Below are 25,797 nucleotides of genomic sequence, written 5' to 3'. Positions count from 1 at the left end.
AATGGTGCACTCAATTGTACCAAAGGTGCTTCTACGTTAGACGTGTTTGGTTCAGAATGACTTGTAGCTTTAGGCGTTCTTTCTTCTCAATCTTCAAATGCCATTATGTGTGTTGTGTGCTCATCTGCTGAAGGATTGTTATTTCTTGGGTTCATCTTCTTCTCCACTAGAGGTCTACCACTTCGCAATGTCACCGCATGACATTGCTCCTTTCCATTATTACTTCCCAGAGTTTCTGTATTGCTAGGCAGCACTCCTTGCGGCCGATCCTTCAGTTCACTAGCAATATATCCCACTTGCATCTCCAAGTTCCTAATAGATGATGCCTGGCTCTTTAACAATGTGTCACTCTGGGCTATATACTCCTTCAAGAGATTTTCAAGTGGAGATGTTGAACTCGACGCCTGATGACCTCTATTGAAGGATTGATGCTGAGGTTTCTGTGATGACTGGAATCCAGGCGGCAATCCCTTCTATTGTTGGTTTGTCCCCAGTTGATGTTGTTCTTGCTGGTGACCTCCCCAAGAAAAATTTGGATGGTTTCTCCATCCAGAGTTGTAAATGTTCGAGAGTGGGTTGTTCTTGATAAAACATACTGGCTGCAGATTCTGTGGGCAATTAATATAGGAGTGAGGTTCTCCACAGCCCACACAGCTAACCATGGGTTGTACAAATGCGTCCACCTGATTCACCTTTTGAGTGTGAGGTGCATTTCCTAATGATAGAGTTTGCAAAAGGTTTGTCATGGCAGCCACCTGTGCAGAAAGTGTGGCTATTGCATTTGACTCAACATTGTTCACATTCTGAGAACGCCTTCTACTGTCTGTTCTGGCATCGTAAGTATCGTCTACCCATTCCATGTTATGTTTGGCAATGTGATCTAATATTTTCTTAGCTTCATTTTAAGACTTATCCATTATGCCCCAGCTGCGATTGCGTCAGTTGCCATCTGAGAAGCTCAATTCAGCCCCCCATAAAAGGTTTCCATTTGAACAGTTAAAGGTAGTCTATGGTTAGGACAGTTCTTGACTAATCCCTTGAAGCGTTCCCATGCGGCACTCAAAGTCTCAAATTCTCCTTGTTCAAAGTTCATAATTTCTCTACGCCTTCTTGGCCATTGCTTTGCATTGTCGCAGAGAGAATAAGGGAATAAAGAGAGTCTGATGGTTTCTGGGGTGATTCCAGGAATCACAAACGAATTGCACATTTCTAGGAAGCGTTTCATGTGGGCATATGGATCTTCACCATAGGTACCTCCAAACTGACCTGCAGTTTGAAACATCTGGAGCATTATAAACTTCATTTCGAATCTCGTTCCATTTGGCGTTGGGTATATGATTCCTGGTAAAACTACATACAACAAGGTGACACATACTCCCGCATTGGACACATACTATTGTTCACCATTAGGATTGGATTTGGAGCAACATTGGCTAATTACTAAGCTAAGTTCTGGTTTATTTGTTCACCTACCATTTGTTGTTGTCTTTATTAGTGTCGTCTTAGTTTTTTCCTTAACCTTCGATGATGATTCGATCGGTTTCTTCGTCTAAAGGTCCTTTCAACTTCGAGGTCGTATAGAAGCTCAGGAATGTTTTCCCTACTCATAAAACATTTGAAAGCTTAGGCTTAGCTTGTAATACTCCCTCAGCTGCAAGTTTTTTTACAAAAAACACAAGCAAAATTCTGGTTAGTTTTATTGCTAATCCCCGACAACGGTGCCAAAAACTTGTTCGTGGTTTGTGATGTGCGCTAGGAGTGTATTATAAGTGGAGATGGAAGATAAGATTGACGTAAATGAAGATAAATGGTAAATGACTTCTCTAAGTGAGAAGATTAGGTGATGCGTCACACACTCTCGCTAATGCATACAAGCTTTACCTGAGCTAGATCCAAGTATAAATCTAATTCAGGCTCCTGGTAAGTCCAAGGTCGAACACAAGGATTTAGATAACACTAATGCAGGTCTTGCATTGCAACAGATGTAAAAGGGTTCTAAATAAATGCTGGAAAAGTTATCTACACTATTTTAACTACATACATACAAGAAGAAACAAGAGTTAAAGTGAAATATAGGGTTCAATGAAAAAATGGTGCTAAGCGATAGGTGAATGCATTAATCCAAGTAAGATGAACACGAAAGAGCGTGGGTATGGATGAAGATGAAAGATGCTTGTTTACAATCAAATGTATGTCAATGCGTTGGATTTCTATTTATCTAATCATTCAACATTTCTCAATGAAAATGCCACATGTTCCTATCTATAGGGTGCATGCGTTGGTCATAGAAAGCAGTGAAGCACAAGTATTTTTATCTCTAAAGCTACTGTGCATTTTGACTTAATGCGTTTCCAGCTATCCTATTCTCTCAAATGGTTTTAGCTGAGATAACTTCAACTAAATGATCAAAATGATTAAAGCTTTAGAATTTTAGCATGCACAAAATCAAAAACATATTTAACATAGTAGATTGTAAGCGGAGGCAAATGTGATGGATCAAATGCACGATTTTGTAAAGAATGAAATTGTCTTTACAATAACAACACTTAATCACTTGGTATGATGAATGGAAATAAAGTAAAAAGAAAAGAGTCAAGCCGTAGAGTTCAATTTCTTGTCCTCTTTGGCTTGATCTTAATGTGTGTACAACCAACTTGTTAAGGAAATTAAGAAAAGTTCTCTCTCGAGCTGGTTCTCTTCAATTCTCCTTGATCAACAATGGCAATGGTTCTTTTCCTCATGTGTTCTTCTTGCAGTAGCAAAACTACTATAATCTAAACTCTAAGATGCTCTATCTATTTTATACTACTTTTTTCAATTGCAAGTCTTCTATTTATAGGCATTTTCCCTCAGCAACTTGTGATATGATAGCATTAATTTCCATGCCCTAGTCAGTCACCTCCCATTTCAGTTGCTTTTCAGATATTGACATTCAGATACCCATACTTGCAAGTGATGATTTGACAGGAACAACACAAACCAATGTATCTTCTATGCGTTGGAATCCTTCATATGCATGCCTTTGCATTAGTTGAGCCTGCGACACTTAGCGAATTTAATTGAAATCCTACGATGAGATGCATTAGTGACGCAGTTTTATCAAAAAGAATGTTTTTGTAAAGGCTAGTAATGTTTGAAGAATTCCATGCATTTTTCTTTAAGATAGATGAGATTTTATCATTAAAAATCGTGATTGTTCCAACTTTCGAGAGACAATAACTTGTATTTCTACAAGTTATCATAAACCAAGAAAACAATGCACCTCACTAACTGTAGTAGGTGGAGACCAACTGGTAATCGCTTCAATCTTCGTTGGGTCCACAGAAACTCCATCCCTAATCACCACACTAAAAAAGTCACTTGCTTTAACCAGAACTCACATTTGAAAATTTTAGCATATAACTTGTTTGACCTTAAGGTATCTAAGACTTTTACATAAGTGCTCCTTGTGTTCTTCCTCTGTATTAGAATAAACCAAGATGTCATCATAAAGACTATGACAAAGTGTCCAGAAACTTCTTAAGCACTTTGTTCATCAAATCCATAATATTGTAGGAACATTTATCAAACCAAATGATATTACAATAAACTCATAATGTCCATATCTAAAGCAAAATGAAGTCTTGAGAATATCGCTGTCCTTTATCCTTAATTGGCGATATCCTGATTGTTGATCAATATTAGAAAACACTATGGCTCCTTGTAACTGATCAAACAAATCGTCGAATATAGTGAGAGGATACTTGTTCTTATAGTCCATCTGTTCAGTTCTTTGTAATCTATACATAAATGTAGCGAGCCATCTTTCTTCTTTACAAACAACACTTGTGCACCCCATGGAGACACACTTGGTCGTATGAAACCTTTATCAAACAATTCTTGTAGTTGGATCTTGAGTTCTTTCAATTCTACTGAAGTCGTTATGTATGGAGCTTTTGATATAGGAATGGGGCTTGGCTCCAACTCGATCGTAAAATCAATCTCCCTCGGCGGTTGCAAACCTAGAAGTTCCTCTGGGAACACATTTGGGTATTCTCTCACAACTGGTTCTAATGTCAAAACAACCTCAGCTTCTCTAGTTTTGACTACATTAGCTAAGGTACTTCAGGTACCTTGGTTAAGTAACTTCTTGGCCTTCATAACAAAGATTACCTTGGGCAAGACCACGGTCTTGACCCCTTTGAACTTAAAGCTAACTTCCATACAAAGGTTAAAAATCACCTCCTTATGGGAACATTCTATATTGGCATGGTTAGCAGCCAATCAATCCATGCCTAGCATCACATCAAAGTCAAGCATATCCAAAACTATCAGAGTTACATCTAACGTATGGTTTGTTATCTATATCTGGCATGCTTTTATCTTTTCTTTTGCTATCATAATTTCTCCAAATACAGTAGCAACTGATAAAATGTAATTCAAAGGTTCTACTTCTAACATAGCATGCCTCACAAACACATATGAGATATACGAATGAGATGACCCAGAATCAAACAATACCAATGCATAATGTCTCAAGATAGGGAGCATATCTGTCACTACCATTCTCAATTGCTCGACCGCTCATTGATTAGTGGCATAGACACAACCATGTTATTGCTGTCTATTTTCATTATTCTGAGCATTCGATGGTTGAATCTGGCCACTTTCAACAGGATGACCATAGCATCTATCTGTCGTATGCCCCTTTCGCTTGCATTTAAAGCATAACCCCATGTCCACTAAACATCATCCTACATGGGACTTCCCACACGACTTACATAAGGGATTTTCTCTCCAAACTCCTCCTGTATCAGTGATTAGCTACTGATAATTTCATAATGACTTGACCAAACTAGAACCTTTTTGTGGAGGCTCGGTGGCTTTTTGCTGTACTTTTCTCTTCTGTCCCGATAAGGGTTCCGACCTTTGAGGTTTTAGGTGTTCTCCTTCTTCCTGGAAATCCATCTCTACTGCTAAACGGAGTGCCTCCACATGGGTAGTCGGCTTGAAGGCTCACACAAACCCACGTATATCACCCGTCAGGCCTTGAATAAATCTTTCTGCTCTCTTAACCTCTGTGGTGACCAATTCAGAAAAAGAACGAGATAACCTATCAAACTCCCGGTCATATTCCTTAACCATTAAATGACCCTATTTTAAATCTAGGAAATCCTGTTGTTTAGCATTTCTCAGGCTGGCGGAAAAGTATTTTGTGTAAAATCATTCCTTGAACTGCTCCCAGGTTATTGCTCCAGCTTTAGCATCAACCATCCTTCAGCGGACTACCATTAGATGGCAGCATTATCAAGCAAGAAAAATGCACATTGTGCCTTTTGGTCATCCAGGCATTTCGTATATCGAAAAATCATCTCTATGGAAGATAACCACAACTCTGCCTTTGTAGGGTACTTCAATGACCCATTAAACATGTGGGGATTATACTTCTTGAAAACCCTCAGATGCTTGACCTTGGTGGATAGATCCTGCATATTTTGTTGTGAAGCAGGGCCTTGGGGGTCAGGACCTTCTGAGGCAGTGCTCATCAAGCTAACACCTCCTTCATTATACTATTGAATTTTTTCTCTAGTTGAACTATAAATGTAGCAAGATCAGCCTGGGTGACGATGAAAAGATCGAATCTCGTAGCAGAAGTATTTTGTGGATGTGTTGCATCCCGTAATTCAAGTTTTACATAAACAAATTCAGTATACTAAAACATAACATAAACATGTAATATAACATGCTTTAGGGAAAAATATTAAAATCATTCTTACCTTTTTAGATTCCCAAGCTTCACGAACAATCCTCTTCAAGTTCCAACAAACGGCTCCTCCAACGATCTTGATCATGAACAATTTCTTAAACAATCTCGAACACTACCATGAGAGTAACCTCGTAACACTCATTCCCCATATGGAGTTCGAAACCCAAAGGTAATTGTTGAGGGTGATCCTTTCTCGCATAAAAGTGATCATAATTCGAAAGAGCCCCAAGCTCTTCTATTATAGTTTGGTTTATCCTACTACAGTTCTCTCTAGAATTCTAATAGAGGGATAAGTGGTATCCAACTATTTGGAGAGGAAGAAGAGAAAAGGGTTTTGAAGAGTAGAGAGGATTCTCTTTAAGGCTTAGGGAAAATTTTGCCCAATAATACTTTTGTGTTGTGTATTGTCAATGTTTGTATCAATATCTCCAGAAGGGCATATGGAGGTCTTTATATAGAGAAGGGTCAAGCCCCTTTTTTCTAATCATTTTTCTATTTCTCTTTTCCACAATTAATTAATTAAATAACATTTGTTCGCACGAGATTTCAAGAGAAATTTATCTCGTGGAACTTGAACTTTGTAGTTGTATTAATTTTGTGGAATGTGAGTACAATCTCTAATACATAATATTTTGATGCTTTCAAAATAAACTATATTCTTTAAGTTGGTTGATCATCTTGAATGATCGGCCTTTGGGCTTGTTGATCTTCTTGGATGATTGGCCTTTGGGCTTGATGATCTTCTTGGATGATCGGCCTTTGGGCTTGTTGATCTTCTTGGATGATCAACCTTTAGGCTTGATGATCTTCTTGGACGATTGGTCTTTGGGCTTGATGATCTTCTTGGATGATCAGCCTTTGGGCTTGTTNGGCTTGTTGATCTTCTTGGATGATCAACATTTGGGCTTGTTAATCTTCTTGAACGATCGTCCTTTGGGCTTGATGATTTTCTTGGACAATTGGCCTTTGGGCTTATTGATCTTCTTGGAGCATTAGTGTTTGTACGAGGCTTCTGGAGAAACTTGTTTTGTGGAGTCAAACTTGAGTTGGTGTTGATGTTGATGTTGATTTGATGCGATGTGGTTCGATCTCTAGTACTTGATCATTTGATTCTCTCTCAGTCGAATACATACGCTTGATTTGAGGAAGCGAAGCGCGTGATGATATTGGAGTTGAAGTCTTGGAAGAATGCTTATATCTCCAAAGAACTTCAGTCTTCAGAATGCTTGTATCTCAAAGGGCTTCGGTCTTCAAGTCTGGTCAAAATGCTTGTATCTTCAAAGAACTTCGGTCTTCAGAACTTTCAGAATTTTGATATGTCTTCTGATCTTCAGAGCTTTAGTATCTTTTGATCTTCAGAGTTTTGATATGTCTTCTGATCTTCAGAACTTTAGTGTCTTCTAATCTTCAAAGCTTTAGAGGAGTTATGTTCTTCGGATCCTTGGAGTTTCAAACTTCAGATCTTCAGAGAGTTGTCTTCAATTCCTTCAACCTCCTCCCCAAATGAAGAGATAATTTCTCTATTTATAGAGATTTCTCATGGGCCTTACATGGACTTGGGCTTTATTATTTTATTGGGCCAAAATTGGGCTTGGGCCCATTTGTTGTTGGGCCGAAATACTGGGCTTGAGCTTAATCTTTAATTTAGCCCAAAAATTTACCATGGGTTTGAATTGGGTTGGGCACGAGCGACTTTAATTACTTGGCCCAATCCAACTTATAATTTTTTCAATAGGCTCGGGCTTTCATTGATGATGTGGCAACTTGTGAGTCACTGAAATTTCTCACTCAACAAATGCCTCCTTTTCGAGATTTATGCACGTCTATATGGTGTGTGAATCTCGAAAAAATAATTTGGAATCAAAGTATGATTTTGACTCTTTTAATTTTGTGCATCATCATGATCAAAATATGAGAATTTAGCTCAAATTTTTTATTTGAGATTTTGTTTGCTTGACACACTCTCGCCAAGTAAACAAAAGATTAATTTTAGTCATTGACTTTCTTGCTCCCAAGTAAACTTTAATTTGAACTAAAGTAGAATTTATGTTCCACTTTAATTGCAAATTTAATTTAATATCCCAAATTCTATCAATCATTTTTTTTCTTTTTCGATTTAGAATATACTAAATTCTTCATGTGAATTTGAAGTAGAATTTGTGATTTTGTCTTTCTCTTTCCTTTAACTTTGATTTGGTAGATGCTTGGAGTGTGACTATATTTTGATTTGAGACGACACTTAGGTTATGCCAAGGTTTTGACATTGGGATGAAATTTTGTTGGTACTCAAGTCTTGGCTTGAATTTGGAATAGAATTTGGGGTGAAATTGAATCTCGATCAATTTTGGTTTGAGATCAAAAATTTGGGATATGCCCAAATTTTAATAAAAGACCAACTGAGACATTTTTTTATCCGCAATTTATTTTGATTGAAGGTAAAAACTCAAGGTTGGATAATCTGAATTTGAAATAAAATTTGGAATACAACCAAATTTCAATTTGGGATAAATTTTAGATCGATAAATTTTAGATCTTTCCCGCAATTTGTTTTGAAAATAGGGATGAGAGAACCTAAATTTGGATGAGTTTGATATAAAATTTGGAAGATGCCCAAATTTGAGATTTTATCCATAATTTAATCTTAAAAGTTGAACAATTTGATTCTGAATAAAATTTGGAATATGGCCAAATTTTAATTTGAGAGAAGTTTTAGATCTTACCATAATTTGACTTGGATCTAAGGATATGAACCTAGATGAAATTGAAATAAAATTTGGAATATACCCAAATTTGAATTTTAACAGAAATTGAAATCTAAAATTTGATTTGGATAGAATTACAATCTTAAACTAATTTTGACTTGAAGCTTGGATAATCTAGGACTTTGAACTTGAGATTTGGATAAATATGGATTCGAATCTTATTCCAACCTAAATTATTATTATTATTATTATTATTATTATTTAGTGAAGTTGAATATGGGCCTTCAAACTTACCGAAAATAAAACCACCTTCTTTTTGTTAAATTGGGTAAATCCCAAAAAAAAGTATATATATCAATTCAACCCAAAATTTGTTAGTTCTTCTCAAATCTTATGTGTTTAGTCCAATATAAAATCTAAACTTCTTCTCCAAATTTGGCTTTTAAATCTTAACCATCTTTGATTATTCATCTATAAATTGAACTCATAAACTTCATAGAATTCACATTGAATGAATCACCTCCATTGCATCTCTGAAAACTTCTTTGGGAGCTTTTTATTATTTCTTTAGCTTTTTTTTATGCTTCTTGTTTTGCTTCGCCAAGTCGATGGAAATAGAGCACTCTCTTGTGATCAATCTTTTCTTTTTTTTCTTTTTTTTTTTTCTACTCTTTTGTGACCGATCTTTCTTTTTTTTTTTTCCTTTTTTTTTTCTAATTTCTTTAGCATGCTTTCAACCTTTCTTTTTCTTCACATTTTTTAAGGCTTTTGTGGTTGATCATCTCCTTTGGGACCCATCAGCATTACATTGCACTTGATGTGTGGTCATAGACGACATTGGCTTTTGCTTCTACTGAATTTTTTTTACCACCAATTTCTCATGGTGCTGAGATGATGTGTGAGAAAGGAAGAGAATAGAGTCTTTTTTTTTTTCTTTCTTAATTTCTTCCTTTTATGAAAATCTTTTTTTTTTTCTTAATCTTTCTTTCTTCTTCCTTGTTTTATTTCACTTTCAACATTTTTTTCTTGCAAATTCTTCTACCACCATTGTTTGCAACATCACTGTTGTCTAGCACCGTGGAGATTGAAGCCACCCGTCGCAGATGGCGAGAAAGGATAGGGTCTACTGACATGAGCTTGGGAGGGAGTGACATAGTAGAGAGAGATTTAGCGGGATGTGAGAGAAATTATAGGGGGCGCTGAATGTGTAGAAGAAAAAGAACGATTTAGGTTTTTTTAAAAAATAATAATAAAGGTTTGGTTTTATCTTTTAACCAATTTTTTTTTATATTTTTTAGTTTTTTTTTTCCTTCTTAATTTCCTTTCTTTTAAAAAAAAAAATCTTTTTACACTTTTTTCTTTCCTTTTTTTTTTTTCTTGTTCTTATTTCACATTTTTGTTTTGTTTGGTTCATATACTCTTTTTTTTTATAAATTCTTTTTCATTTTTTTCTTTTCTTACCTTTTTTCTTCTTCTCTTTTACTTTTTTTCTTTTTTTTTTTTGTTTTCATTCTTTTTTCTTTTATTTTCTTCTTTTCCTTTTTTCCTCTTTTCTTTTCTTTTTTTTTTTCACATGTTTTTTTTTTTAATTTTCCCTTTTCATTTTCTTTTCATTTTCTTTTTCTTCTTTTTTTTTTTTTGACCCTTTTTTTACGTTTTGTTTCCACCTTTTGTTTCTTCTCAACAAGTCAAATTTAATCGGCGAAGCTTCTAAACATGAAGATAGAGGGAAATCGGCGAAGCTTCTAAACATGAAGATAGAGGGAAATCGGCGAAGCTTCTAAACATGAANTAAACATGAAGATAGAGGGAAATCGGCGAAGCTTCTAAACATGAAGATAGAGGTAAATCGGCGAAGCTTCTAAACATGAAGATAGAGGGAAATCGACGAAACTTCTAAACATGAAGATAGAGGGAAATCGGCAAAACTTCTAAACATGAAGATAGAGGGAAATCGGCAAAAAGCAAATTGAATTTGGAGATGGAGAGGCATCAATGCAACCATCAAAGTTAGAGGCAGGGAAGCATCAATGCGACCATCAAATTCGGAGGTGGAGAAACAGCGGTGCAACCATCAAAGCAGTAGTTTGATCCTCGAACTTGAAGATGAAGAAACAGCAACGCTAACATCTTTGTAGAGAAGGTAGAACTACAATAACTTTTAGATAAGGAGAAAAGTTGCAGGGAATAATAATTTTTAGGGGAAGCGGGGAAGTCGCACTAAAGTTGAACTTCGAAAAGGAAGAAATGAAACATCAAAATTTGACTTCAAAGAGGAAGCAGTGAAGCCTCTGAACTTGACTTCGAAGAGGGAGTGAAGCGTCATTCCAGGTGTGTGCTTTTGATTTATTGTGTTAGCTCCTTAAAGAGATAAACATCTTCAATTTATTTTGTTGCCCCCAACAAGGTTGAACATCTTCAATCTTTCGTGTAGCATCATACATAGGGTTACTATGGTACCCTTTTTTTATGGATTGAACTTAAATTTCTTTAAATTGCCTATGTACCCTTAAAGAAAGTGATCAAGTCATGACGTAGTTCAAATATTTTTTTTTATTGAATTAAAAGTTTCTTTCAAGCTGCTTACTACCCTTTACAATGACAGGGATCAAGTCATAATGTAGTTCAATGAAGAGATTTTTTTTGGGTCATTCACCATTTAAGCTCATGCGGGCAAGGAGCACCATGCAATTTAGGCTCTTGCAATAAGGAACTTCTTTACTTAAACTTCATAAGTTCTTATTTCATCATGACTTTGATCATCCTCTTCATTTGTAGTAGTCAATATGATGAGTTTTGACTTCACTATCAAGAAACCTGTACTTATATCAACAGATAATTTCCTCTTCGTGTGTGAAGAGACATGACTGTGAATCTTCTAATCGTTGTCTTCTTCACGAAATGGTCTTTCCTTCAAGGTTTTCATCTTTCTTTTATGGTGATCACCTGTCATCTTGAGACGATCAAAAGAATATGTTGAAGGTCAATCTTTCTTTAATGTGAAGATACTTAGCCTCTTGAAAGTTGAAGTTTGAATTGCAGTAGACATTGGACATTGGTTTCCTTCTTCTATCATGGCCATACTCAATTCTTGGAAGATTGGAAATTGAGTAGTTGAATGCTTGATACGATCCAAGACAGAAACTCTTTACTCGATTTCTTTTGAATCATTGACTTCTTTAATAGTTATATAGTTATTGTCAACTTTCGCTATGCTGCCAGCATGACATCCAATAACTTCTGATACTTCCTCTGAATGATTATTGAGAAAGCTTTTTGGGAGAAATTCTGCCAAAGTTATCGGCCGTCGAAGTTGAAGAAAGTCTTCGTCTTCCTTAGTAGGCTTAGGCTTCCATGCCTTCTTTTTCTCTTTCTTTTTAGGAGTCTTGTTCCTTCTTCTATAGCTTCAATAGGAGCACAACTCTTTTTGGGTGGAATTTGGCTGTCTTTTTTTTCAACGAGTCACAACTATCCACCCTTCATTGTCATCTTCAACAGGATCATCTTTGCTTCGAAAATCTGTTGTTGGAATCTCTTGTTGGAACTGAATGACTATAGGCTCAAAAGTCCCAAACTGGATGAAGCTTTTTTTTTTATCATTAGACGCAGATGGTGTTGGGACACTTGAAGTCATCACTACTGCCATGTGATTTGTTTGAGTTATTTCATCAAGCACCAGCTCAATCTTCTATTCATGAGCCAACTTTAGAATCAACTTCATCAGCACAAAGCACTTTTCAACCGGGTGACTAATGACTCAATGATACTTACAGTAGTTAGGATCATCTACTTTTCTTACTTGTTCCGGTCACTTGTATTCTGCCAGTTGAATAAGTTGTTTCTCTAATAATTGCTCCAACATGTCAATAACATTAGAGTCCGAGAATAGATAAACCTTTTCATGTCTTTCTTTGAGAGTTAGGTGATGCTTCTGGCCGCCATCATGCTTTCTTTCAGACTTCATTTCTTTTCCTTTGGAGGAAAGTTTCAGCGAGGTCATCTAAATGACCATAGATTCTCTTGTGGCACTATCCATGATCTTTTCAGTGCCCTTAGCTTCATTCTTGTATTTTCTCAATTCAGGGACTAAGAAATCTTTAGTTCCCCTATTGGTGATGAGAAATCTTTAGTTCCCCTATTGGTGATGCTCAGCTCCACATCATGAGCGTTGTTGCCAACTCCTCAAATGTACGAGGCTTTATCCCTTGCAGAATGTAGAGATGTTCCCAGTGCATGCCTTGGGTGCACATCTCCACTGTAGATAATTCAGTGAGTCTATCTTTGCAATCCAGACTCAGAGCTCTCCATCGGTTGATGTAGTCGATGACCGACTCTTCTTTCCACTATTTTGTGTTCCTCAACTCCATCATGTTAACGATGCGCCTTGTGTTGTAGAAGCAGTTGAGGAACTCTCTTTCCAACTGTTCCCATCTGTCAATTACTTACAACTCTAGATCAGTATACCAATCAAAAGCGTTTCTTTTAAAGGTATGGATGAACTATTTGACTAGCTGGTTTTCTCTGGTTCTTGCATTTTTGCAGGTTTCAATGAAGTGAGCATTCTTTTGGATTACCCTTTCCATCGAACTATTGGAACTTTAGAGGTTGATACCCAACTGACATTCTCAGGATATCGATTATTTTGGTGTACGACTTGGAGTACAAAAAAGAAGTTTGCAACGGTCCTCCGTACTGAGCTCTTATGGAGTTTGTGATCATATTCTGGAGCTGTTGAATTGACAGAGAGGCAACCCAGGTGGATTGTGGTGGCTAACTTTCTTGCAAGACAGTTTTTTCTTTATCATTGACTTTTGTAGCTGGAGATTGACTCAACTCAGCAGCTTCTCGAGCCTTTATTTAATCTCTTAAAGTAGCGATTTCATGATCTCGCTTTCTACAGCTTTCATGAGGAGATTTATCTTTCTCTCCATCTCTGCCATGGCTGACTCAACCGCTACGTCAGTCACCATGACAGATACTACATCAAAGTGTGATTCTTTATCTGATGGATCAGTAGTAGAAGCATAGTTGTCGAACAAGGGATTTTCTTTTATGGCGATCCCGCCTTTAGGAGATTCCATTAGTTGCTCCCAAATTTTCTCTATGATGACAGAGCTTATGTAAGTATTTCTTGCGATGGTAGCTTTGGATGCAACTTTCTTTAGTACCATATGTAGATTTGTTGATTTGGATGACGAAAGAGAGACGAAAGGTAGAGAGGTCCCATTGGGCGTGCCAATTTGTTCGCACGAGATTTCAAGAGAAATTTATTTCGTGGAACTTGAACTTTGTATTTGTATTAATTTTGTGGAAAGTGAGTACAATCTCTATACATAATATTTTGATGCTTTCAAAATAAACTATAATCTTTAAGCTGGTTAATCTTCTCAGCCTTTAGGCTTATTGATCTTCTTGGATGATCAGCCTTTGGGCTTGATGATCTTCTTGAACGATCGGCCTTTAGGCTTGTTGATCTTCTTAGACGATCGACCTTTAGGCTTAATGATTTTCTTGAACGATCAGTCTTTGGGCTTGATGATCTTCTTGGGTGATTGGTCTTTGGGCTTGATGATCTTCTTGGGCGATCGGCCTTTAGGCTTGATGATCTTCTTGGACAATCGGCCTTTGGGTTTGATGATCTTCCTAGACGATCGGCCTTTGGGCTTGTTGATCTTCTTGGACGATCGGCCTTTGGGCTTGTTGATCTTCTTGGATGATCGGCCTTTGGACTTGNGTTGATCTTCTTGGACGATCGGCCTTTGGGCTTGTTGATCTTCTTGGATGATCGGCCTTTGGACTTGTTGATCTTCTTGGACGATCAGCCTTTGCGCTTGTTGATCTTCTTGGACAATCGTTCTTTGGGCTTGATGATCTTCTTGGACGATCAGCATTTGGGCTTGATGATCTTCTTGGACGATCGGCCTTTGGGCTTATTGATCTTCTTAGACGATCGGTCTTTGGGCTTGATGATCTTCCTAATGATCGGCCTTTGGGCTTATTGATCTTCTTAGAGGATTAGTGTTTGGACGAGGTTTCCGGAGAAACTTGTTTCGTGGAGTTGAACTTGAGTTGGTTTGATGTTGATGTTGATTTGATGCGATGTGATTCGATCTCTAGTACTTGATCCCCTGATTCTCTCTCAGTCGAATGCGTACGCTTGATTTAAGGAAGCGAAGTGCATGATGATATTGGAGTTGAAGTCTTGGAAGAATGCTTATATCTCCAAACGACTTCAGCCTTTAGAATGTTTGTATCTTCAAAGGACTTTAGTCTTTAAGTTTGGTCAGAATGCTTGTATCTTCAAAGGACTTTGGTGTTCAGAACTTTCAGAACTTTGATGTCTTTTGATCTTCAGAGTTTTGATATGTCTTCTGATCTTCAGAGCTTTAGTGTCTTCTAATATTCAAAGCTTTGGAGGAGTTATGTTCTTAAGATCCTTGGAGCTTCAGACTTCGGATCTTCAGAGAGATTTTGCCTTCAATTCCTTCAACCTCCTCCCAAATGAAGAGATAATGTCTCTATTTATAGAGGTTTCTCATGGGCCTTACATGGGTTTGGGCCTAATTACTTTACTGGGCCAAAATTGGGTTTGGGCTAAAGTTGGGCTTGGGCCCATTTGTTGTTGGGACGAAATACTAGGTTTGAGCTTAATCTTTAATTTAGCCCAAAATTTCACCGTGGGTTTAAATTGGATTAGACCCGAGTGACTTTAATTACTCGACCCAATCCAACTTATAATCTTTCCAATAAGCTCGGGCTTTCATTGATGATGTGGCAACTCGTGATTCGATGAAATTTCTCATTCAACAACACTTATTTAATTAATTAGCCCAATTAATTAAATAACACTTATTTAATTTAATTTCCACATTAATTAAATAACTATTAAATTTAATTTAGCATATATATATTTAATTATCATAAACATCGATGTATATGCGCAATACCTCTCTATTAATTAATTATTTGTGAATCTAATTCACTTGAATTAATTAATTTGAATCTTATTCAAATATTATTTTCTAATTCAATTTGAATTATAGATCATATCCATAATCAATTATATATTAATCATATTAATATATGGTTTCCTCAAATTAATTTGAACAATTCAAATCATTTCTCTTAAATATCCTCTAGTGAGCTAACAAGGGGACCTGGTGGACCTGTAGATCAAAAGCTCCAAAAATATTAGATTAATTGGCTAAACTCATTAACCAAGTTAATCAATATTTGTTAATTGTGAGTACACTTCACTAAAAACTCACAGTTGCACTCTTCTCACTACAAATATATTTCTATATCCACGGATATAGACCAATAATAGCAAGTCAGTCCTTCACGAGTGTTTTTAACTCCAACTGGGTTATATTCCATTTTACCCTTAGGTTACCTCTGATTTCTTAAGTACTAGTGCTCCTCTAATGAACAACCTGTTTATAGTACAACGAATAAATAGAAATCTCTCTCGGGCCAATGAGAGGGGTAGGGCCCTTTGTTCAAGTCCTGGAGACACCACTTAAGAAACAATCATCTACTTACTCTTCATACGGGAAAGAGTGAATTCCATCTTGTATTATTATGTTCCCAGCTCTCCACTTGGTTTTGTCCCCAAAATAGTAGGCATATTGGGTTGGCAAACTGGTCACCCTCACTCATACAAATCAAAGGATAATCCCTCGTGAATAGGAGTTCATAATATACACAAGATTAAGACTAAGTTGCCTAAATCATCCTATTAAAATATGAACCTAACTAGTTAATGGTGTTACATATAGTGGTTACTATTTCGCGGTCCAGTCTTATACAAACTCATTACATAGAATACCCCTACTCGCATTTCAACTACATGAACGCGTTCGATCATTGTGTTTGTATCAAATACAAAGTGGGTCGTATCCATAGTGTTACTAGGATAAGGTACCTAGTCTTATCCCTATACTATAGACCCTTCAGGTTGTATCTTGAACATTGATCCCTACATGTTTGCACATATAGTTTAAGACTCATAAGGCAGCCTTGGATGTTAGTTTATTGGATTTAGGGCTATTAAGACAAAATAGACAATCAACACAAATAATAACATTTATTGAATTAACATCTCTAACTCTTTATTAATGACGGTCAATTAATAACATTTACTATCTACGAGTTTTAGGGCATAAAACCCAACAGACGGTGCATCAGGAGGTGGGTGTGCTGGTGTTTGTTCCTCATTCTCTGCAACATTTTCAATAAGTGGGTGACGTTCATCCCTTCCACCAGTTCTACCTCCACGACCACCCCTTCTTGCACTTCAAGGTGACGAAATTCCCTATCATTCACAGTCAACCTTTTTTAAAATATCAGTTGAAGAAAATAGTCTAATACCACATTTAAAGAAAATAGGCAAGGTCATGCACTTCAATTCTTTTAGAACATCTTAATTAGAAACATACCTGACAAGGACGAAGGATCCGTAGCAGCCATAAGGGACATATAATCTAGACTTACGTCGTAAGTCAGTTTATAGAACCTAAAACTTTGGCTCTAATACCAGTTATAATGACCCAACATTTTGAGATCTATAACAATGGTCGACACTTCATAAGAACACATCTAAAACATTTTGACCACTAAAGAAAAATTTATTAAAACAAGGATGACAATCTGAAATCAATTTATATATATATATATATAAAATAAACAATAAACAAAACATTTTTTCGATGTACCCTAAAATTAAGAAATCAATCAAAACAATGAAATAAGATTTTCTGTCCAACATTAAGAGCTAGTTCAAAACATTCAAATAACTTTAAAATAACCTAGATTGTGCAGAAGCGATTTTTCCTATCCCCATATGGCTCTGTCATGAACGCACGCACGCATACACATGCACACACTCATTCAAGAATCTGAATCTCCAAATTTCTTAATCTTTTAACTCGTTAATTCAATTTTGGATCAAAACTTCGAAATTAAATGGGAACAAAAATTTAAAACCACAATTTCTCCTAATTAAATCAATTAAAATTTTCCTTAAATTGAATTAAAATTTCAATTCTTTACAAATATCTTTTAAATTAATTATCTTGCCTTCAAATTAAATTTTTAGCCCTACTTTATCCAAAATAATGCCCAAATATTTCAAGCTAATTTAAAGAAAATTACACATTCTTTCCTCCCTAAGAAACTTTCGTTCTCAAAAGTTTTAATCCTGAAAGAGCTTGGGATATTGTGATCTCATCTCGTCCTCTAGTTCCCATGTTGCTTCTTTAAACTAATAGTTCTGCCATAAAACTTTTACCAAAGCTATCTTCCGATTGCGTAGCACCTCCTTTGCAAGATATTGAATACACCCAATTTATCTAAAATAACAAACAAATATTTTAAGATAATTTAAAGGATATTACATGAAAATTCAAGACGATACACAAAACCTATGGACCAAAAAGATATCTTAATCAAAATCTTATTATTGATTCTCATATACAAGAGAAAAAAACCCAAACATTTGAAAGATTAAGATAAAATAATAGTTGTGAAAGTTTAGGAGGCGGAAGATTTTCTATAAATACTCCACTTTAATTTATGATAACATATATTTTGAAAAATCAAGGCATATAAATATAACAACTAAAAAGTTTGTGTTTGGAATCTCACTATTCACTAAAATATATATACTTTGAAAAGATGAATAAAAATCAAAATTTACCTGTGTATTAACTTTTACTTTAAACTTTCATTTCATCTTACCGCAACTTGCTATTTGCAACTTTATCTTAAATTTTGAATAGGTGCTAAATTCAATTTTTTTTAAAACGAAAAAAACACTTTTGATATTTTTTTTTTCTGGCACAATTGTTAAAGAAATTGTTTTTTTTTTAATTTATGAATAATAAATTATCTGATATATGTTTTGTATGAAATTGATAGCATTCCGCAAACAAAAGAGATTGCAACTTTTTTCTTAATAATTATTTATTATTATTATTATTTTATTTTTTTTATGTAAGTTTTGGTAAAATTATTTACGGTTAATTTTGTGTCAAAATTATTCAAATGAGTAGTTTTTTTCATTAAAAAAAACTTTTGATATTTCTTTTCATTTTAAAAAATTTACTAGGTGATGAATTAATAAGATTTAAAAGGATTTAAGGTTTATAGTTTAGAGTTTAGAAAAAGAATGTGACATGAAGTACAAATCAATGTGGTATCCTCATTATAAACGTTAGATGTGGTTTAAAAAAAATCTCTACAACCATAAATGACCATTGAATATAAATTGCCAACCGTGAAAAGCTATTAGTCACATTACAATGATCTCATTAAAGAATTTATATCACATCAAAGTAAAAGAAACAAATAAAATAATATATCATCACCTCAACTTGGACCGTTCAACTTCATACTTAAAACAAACTTTCGATTAAAAAAAGTATAATATTTTTTAAATCTTTGGAACGAAATGAAATAGACATTAAGCTTTAATTTCTCTAGTAATAAATGTATTTTGTCTAATATTTAATTAAATAGACACTAAGCTTTAATTTTACCAAGCAAAAATGTAGATCTGGAAAAATTATCAGAAATAGTACCCTCAACTTTTCATATTTCAAAATTAGCACGTTTTTTGAAAATTCGTTAAACTAGTTTTTTTCGATGGATGTCGGGAGAGATCAACAAAGAGAGTTAAATAATTCACTTTTTCTAAGTTATGGATTGTTTTGGCTCTTTTAGGTCTTTCTCGAAACATTTCGAAGAGATTAAACATTGAGATTCTAGTTTTTTTTTTCTTCAAATATTAGATAATCTATCCAATTATTATATGTTTTCAAATTTTTTCTAAATTTGGTTATCCTTACTGAATATTATATTTAATTCTTACCTAACTTCAGGTCAATTTCTGTTTACACAATTATATAAATATTTAAATTTACAAATGAATTTGTCTATTAGATTTTTAGATGGATAATTACATTTTGATTTTTAAATTTCGGGAAAGATTAAATTTTGTAAAAAGAAAAATAAGATATAAAAATTATATAAAATCTCGATATGAATCTGTCCGAGAATTTATTGATAAGTTAGAAAAGACTAATTTTTTTAACTAAATCTCGGAAGTCGATCTCACTCGAGGTGGATCAAGAAAAAAACTTTAAAAAAGAATGCTAATTTTGTAAGGTGAAAATTTAATTATGTTATTTTTTACTATCTTTTTTAAATTTTTTTTCGCTTAGTTTCGGGAATTCCCCAAAGGAAAATCCACGGACATCAGATTCTCCATGGCAAATTTTTTTTTTCTTTCCCCTAATTTATTCTTTTTTAAATAATATTTTAGTTTATTTTTAACCAAACAGAATTTTCAAAATTTTCTAAGTTTAAACCTATCATTTTTTAAATAGTTTCGATGTAAAGAAAACATTATAAAATTTCATAATAATAACAACAATATTCTAGGTGTAATGATGGTATAATTAAAATATTCAATTCCTATAATTTTTAAAAATCAAAATTTAAATATTACAATAACACTCCTACTTCTATAATATACTAAACCACTCAATTTAAACGTTCAATTTAGTCTTTCGTGCAAAAATGAACATTGCACAATATAATCATCTTATATCAATTAAAAAAAGGTTCCTATTTAATCTTAAATCCATGAAAATTTGTTATGATCGAACTAATTAAGTAAATGTTTAGTTTTACAACTTATTTAATTCAAATATAGAATTCAAACACCATCTGTTAAAAAGGGTTAAACATTAAATTTGTAGAGATACATGGAAAAATGAATGTATACAAAAAAAAAAAAAAAAAAAAAAAAAAGGCAAAAAAGTAATTAGATTTATCTTTTTTTTTTTCTTATATGGTAACCGTATGATTCAATAACGAAAAGGAAAAATATTAAAATTTATTAGGTTACTTTTGACTTTTAGGTTGGGAAATATTAATTTAATATTTGCAATTCAAAAGGTTAGTTTTAATTTAATACTTAACATTTAACACTTGACTTTGATGTGTTGCTTTAAAATGCGTAGAAATTTGGTAAAATGTTATAAGAATAGTCGTCCCACCTTATGAATATGAAGATGAAAGGAAGGGATAGGTTTAACGAAGTATGAAAAAAGTCTATGACTTTGATTTTAAGTCGTTTCAATTAGATACACTTTAAGTTTGAGTATACTAAATACGGTTAAAATTTCATTTTGATATTCTTTTATTACAATGATAAAGAAGTTTGAGTGACTACAACAATTTTGATAAATTACTCTATGTAATTGAGATTGAAGGAGTGAATTATGTGTAATTGTAATAATTTTTTAGGATTTATTTAGGATGAGTTATGGTTTTTTTTCTCTAAATTTAGAGTTTTTTCATGTAAATTTTTGTTTTTTTTTTTGTTTTTTTTCCCTATTCTTTTTCAATAAATGTCCACAGTCTAGTATAATTCGATATAATAATATTTTTTACACGACAATTTTTTTATAAAGAAATTTATTTTGACCGAACTAAAACGATGAAATATTTTATTATTTTTTTTGTTGTGATACGATATTAAAATCAAAAGAGATTTTGAATAGCCACAAAAAGTAATTTTGTTTCTAGATGATTTGATTATTATATTACTTTGTAATTTAAAAAATCGATTAATTGTTACCATAGTATATTATATCGAATCTTCTTAAAATATTTAAAGGCTTATTTAATTGACTATAATATAGATGAAATATACAAATGAATTAATTAAATTCCACAAAAAAATTAATTGAAAAACTTAAGGAACAAAAATATGTACCATTTAAAAATTGTGTTCATTTTGTACTAGGTTGTTGGGACATTGAGTTGAGTTATAAAGTAAAGAGTTAATATGTCCGTGGAGTTAGGAAGTCTGTATTTGAGGTGTAGAATTGTTCAATCTTAATCTATATTTAAGGTGTATGGTTGAGTTGTTAAATCACGTGTATGTGTATAGTCTTTACATGTAACCATTGTGCACGAGGTAGATAAAATACTTCTATTTCATACAAACAATAAAATTATAATATCCTTTTACAATTATGGAAAGTATGAGTATAATGCACAAAAAAAGTAGGTTATCAAGGAGTTTAGGGCTTTTTATGGCATCCTATAGGTTATGGTTTATTATGCATATATGTTGGTGTTGGAAATGCAATAGAAGCCCCCACGTTAGTTAGATAGAGGTATGGTCATGAGTATACAATGGAAACAACGATCACCAATCGTATAAGGCCTCTTGGGTGAAACCAAAACTATGCTATATAAAATGATTATTAAACATTATGGACTAATAATATCAAATTTTTATTTAGAAACATTTTCATCGACCAAGTTTTTTGTTTTTATGTTTTTAAGTATATGATTAATTGAGTTGGTCGTTAGAGTTAGTCATTGGAGATGATCGATAATAGAGTTGGTCACTAGAGATAGTTAGAGATTTATTCTACCACATATTGAGAAGGGATTCTCGTACTTAGGAGACCCTAAATTATTCAAGTGAAGGTGGAAAGATAAACAACCATCGAGAGAGAATCTCATGCTTAGAGGGAGCCTAAGTGATTATTCACTAATATTCTCATACTTAGGGAGAGCCTAAGTTTCATTGAAATAGAGCCTCACACTTAAAGAGAGCTTAAGTGATTCTACACTAAGTTAGACTATATTTGTGTTACTGTAACTGTTATTTATTTACAGATAAGTACAACGTTATAATTGTTTAACTTCTTATTAGTGAATATTATCTTTCTTGGGCAAACTGCCCTCAAGACTTAGGTGGTATTGCACCGAGTTGGGTTACCAAACTCTATATTCTGTTCTTGTTGTATTTTTTTTGTGTTTATCTTTGATATTCTTGGAATTGTTGTAACATTGTGTTTAACAAGTTTTGTTATGTTTTAGATAACCTTTATTCCAGAGGTGATTGTCGAAGTCAGTTGTCGGAAGTGTTAGTTACGTGGAGTCAAACGTCGAAGGTTGTCACTGGAGATGATTGTCTGAGGTGGCACTAGAGGTGGTTGTCAAAGTATGTTGCCGACAGTGGTTTTGTCGAGGTGGTTGTCGAAGCATGTCATCGATGATAATTGTCGCCAATTGATTGTCGACGGTGGCCCGTGGGTGGAGTTATTACGAAAATTGGAGGGAGGGAGAGAGAGAAAGATGGAAAGATGAAGTTTATCGATTAATGTTCAAACTTCAATAGTAAACATTGTTGAAGTTGGTGAAGTTGAGTTATTTAATACCGATTTGTGAAGTTGATGGGTCAAACATTGAGTTGAGTTTTTATTTAAACTCAACTCATTATGTCAGTACACCAAACACTCACTCTTAAATGATAATGAAGAACAACGTTTTAGAATTATTAGTATATTATTATTTTTTAATAAACATAACCAAATTATAATTAAAATACAATATAGGGTTGCTTTTAAATATAGGAAAATGAGCCATTTTATTTATAAATATAGTAAAATATCAATGTCTATTAATAATAGGCACTGATATTTTGCTATATTTGTATATAAATTAACTCATTTTCCTATATTTGAAAATAACTATATATAAAATGTGAATATGTTTTCAAAATTGAGAGTAAAAATGAGAATATATAACAATTTTTTTTTAAAAAAATAAACAATAAACAAGTGGTATGTACTAATTTTAAGATTTATTGAAAGTACATATATTAAAATAGAACATTTGATAATACATTATGGACCAAAATTGAACAAACTCAAAGTATAGGAATCAAATTGATATTTTAACCAATTTTGAATGTGTACAAATATCTTTAAATTGTCTAATTAACACACAAAAATGAAAGTTTGAAAATCTATTATATATTTTATAAAATTTAAAGATTTCATAGGCCAAAAAAGTACGAAGATTATGTACACTTTTTAAACTCGAGACATATTAATCACAATTTTGAAAATTTTAAGAACTAAACTTGTAGTTTGACATATATATTACTAGAAATGTTGATTTGGCATGTTTATATTGATTTATCATGTCATGTAAACTTCTATTTTATTATTGTTATTATTATTATTTTTTCTTAATGTGGCCATATGAATATAGTAATTTAAATTTTCAAAACATTATTGTGAATGACTGCGAACGGTTTAAATTATCTAAATCTTTTTTAAAAAGAAAAAAAAAACCAAGTCTTGTGAGAGAACTAGTTCTTATTGACTTCACCAACATATATATAATATAAATTTATAATTATTCAATGTTTAATATATTATTAGTGTTATTATAATTAGAATATACAACTTATCAACCTAAACATATATAATTCATGAATTATGGGTATATTAGGACATAATTACCCAACGTAAAAAAAAATTTGAATTATTCTAATATGTCGTATACGTTGCAGTCATATCTCACTTGTTTGATACGATAACTCCCAAATAAATTCAATAATATAAGAGAAATATAATGTTCTTATCATGACTTACTTGATGTGATTTTAAATTAGATTGACTATTCAAAGACATGTCTCTTCTAGTTCCGTCCACTTGAAAATGTGTGAAAATGGCCTGAGATATTGTTCATCACCTCACAAACAAAAATGTAGCATTTGCTTGCAAAAGACAATCTCTTTGCTTGGTCTTTCACCTCAATCTTCGATGTATAGAAGAAGAGTTTCATTGTACCTTTAACTCTTCCATAAAACCTTTCATCTCTATCTAATTTCTTTTTTCTTGTGACAGTTCGATAATATTCTAATTTGTATGAGGTCTCGTAGAAAGAAACGCAATAGCATATTCAAACCTTGCAAAGTTGAAAATTTTGATAGAAAGACAATTTTACATACATGGAATTTCAGTTCTTAAAATTTACGATGGACAAATTATATCATAATTTTTAGAAGTTAATTTTCTTAATTTAAAACAAATTTATAGTGTTTACGATTTCTTTTTCTCTCCTTCCACACTTATGGAAAGAAAAATCTATACGATACAAAATTTAATTCTATGTCTACTAGATTTGTTAATTGTATAACACTTAGAATTAGTCTTAAACCTATATTTAGATACAAAATCAAAACTTTAACGACACATTATTTGAAGAACTTAATTTAGATATAAAATTGGAAAAATTTAAAGACCTATTATAAATTTTTGGAAAAATAATTCCTTTTTAATCTTTAAGTTTTGATTGGTATTGTTTTCATTTTTGGTCTTTTATGTTTCAGATATTGTAAAAGCATTGTGACCCAATAGAGTAAAACTACACCTAAAATAGATTGGGAATAATAATTATGTTGATGAAGAAGAAGAAGAAGAGAGAGAATAAACAAACGATGATTTTATGTTGAAAACTCCTAAATAAATTAGGGTAAAGACTAGGGGCAAGGATAAAAGAATTCGACTACATAAAATAGGAGTTACAAACTTTCTTTCTCATAGAAGAAAAACAAAGTCAAGAAACTCTCTCCATTTTGTCTCACACTTTGCTCACTTGAATTAAGATTTTGGGATGGTTAGACAATCATGGGTCTCCACGATATATTTATAGCCCAAAGAAACTTGACCATCAAGAACATCTAATGGCTTCAAATTCATCTTGATCAATGTGGAAGATCTAAGGGTCACAAATTGGCCTTGGACAATGTGTAAGATCTAATGGCTACAAATTAATCTTGAACAAAGTGTAAGATCAAATGACCCCAATTGTCTTCCAAGAAACTTCTTGAATAACAAGGAAACTTATTGGAGAATACATCAAATGTTACATTTTTACTTCTAAGTTTTGAAATTAGTTTTCATTTAGTCCATATGCTTCAAAATATTTAAACATTTTTATCCATAAGTTTTGAGTTTAATTTTCATTTGATCTCTAAGATTTATGTTTTGAATTTTTATTAGCACGCATTTCAAGGGATAATTAAGGACGGTAACACTCATTTGTTGTCCTTCAAATTAGTAGATACAAAACTAATATAAATGAATAAAAGTGAGCATTAGCCGAAAGAAACCTAGAAATCAAATTGAAACTCAATTTAATGGTAAAAAAATGCCACATTTTGAAACCCAAGCATAATAATAAAAATGTAATATTTTAACTTAAATACTAAATAGAAATTACACTCAAATGTAGAGAAAAAAAATATTTTTTTCTTAAAACTCTTTAAACTTCAAAACTCTTCAAACTTCAAGGATCTAATTGACATGATATCATCTTGTTGATAGCTCTTTGATGTACAAAATCTACCATATTTTGTAAGCTCTCCCTGTATATATTCTCTATTCTTTTTTTAAAAAAAATATTATTCTATTACGACTTTGGAGGAATGATAAAGGTGTTAAAGAGATTTCGATGCACATACTTACC

The 25,797-nt window shown here is 33.1% G+C and overlaps 1 non-coding gene across 1 annotated transcript; it reads left to right on the top strand.

Moving 5' to 3' along the window:
* Positions 1–1,004: 1,004 nt before the first annotated feature.
* On the top strand, positions 1,005–1,108 carry LOC120070401. Its single transcript, XR_005479895.1, has one exon. It is a non-coding gene; the product is annotated as a small nucleolar RNA R71 (small nucleolar RNA).
* Positions 1,109–25,797: the final 24,689 nt, after the last annotated feature.

The sequence above is a fragment of the Benincasa hispida genome, chromosome 1, assembly GCF_009727055.1.
Source record: "Benincasa hispida cultivar B227 chromosome 1, ASM972705v1, whole genome shotgun sequence".
Taxonomy (NCBI): domain Eukaryota; kingdom Viridiplantae; phylum Streptophyta; class Magnoliopsida; order Cucurbitales; family Cucurbitaceae; genus Benincasa; species Benincasa hispida.
The sequence above is the reverse complement of the archived record's forward strand: the minus strand, read 5'-3'. Positions and strand labels throughout refer to the sequence as shown.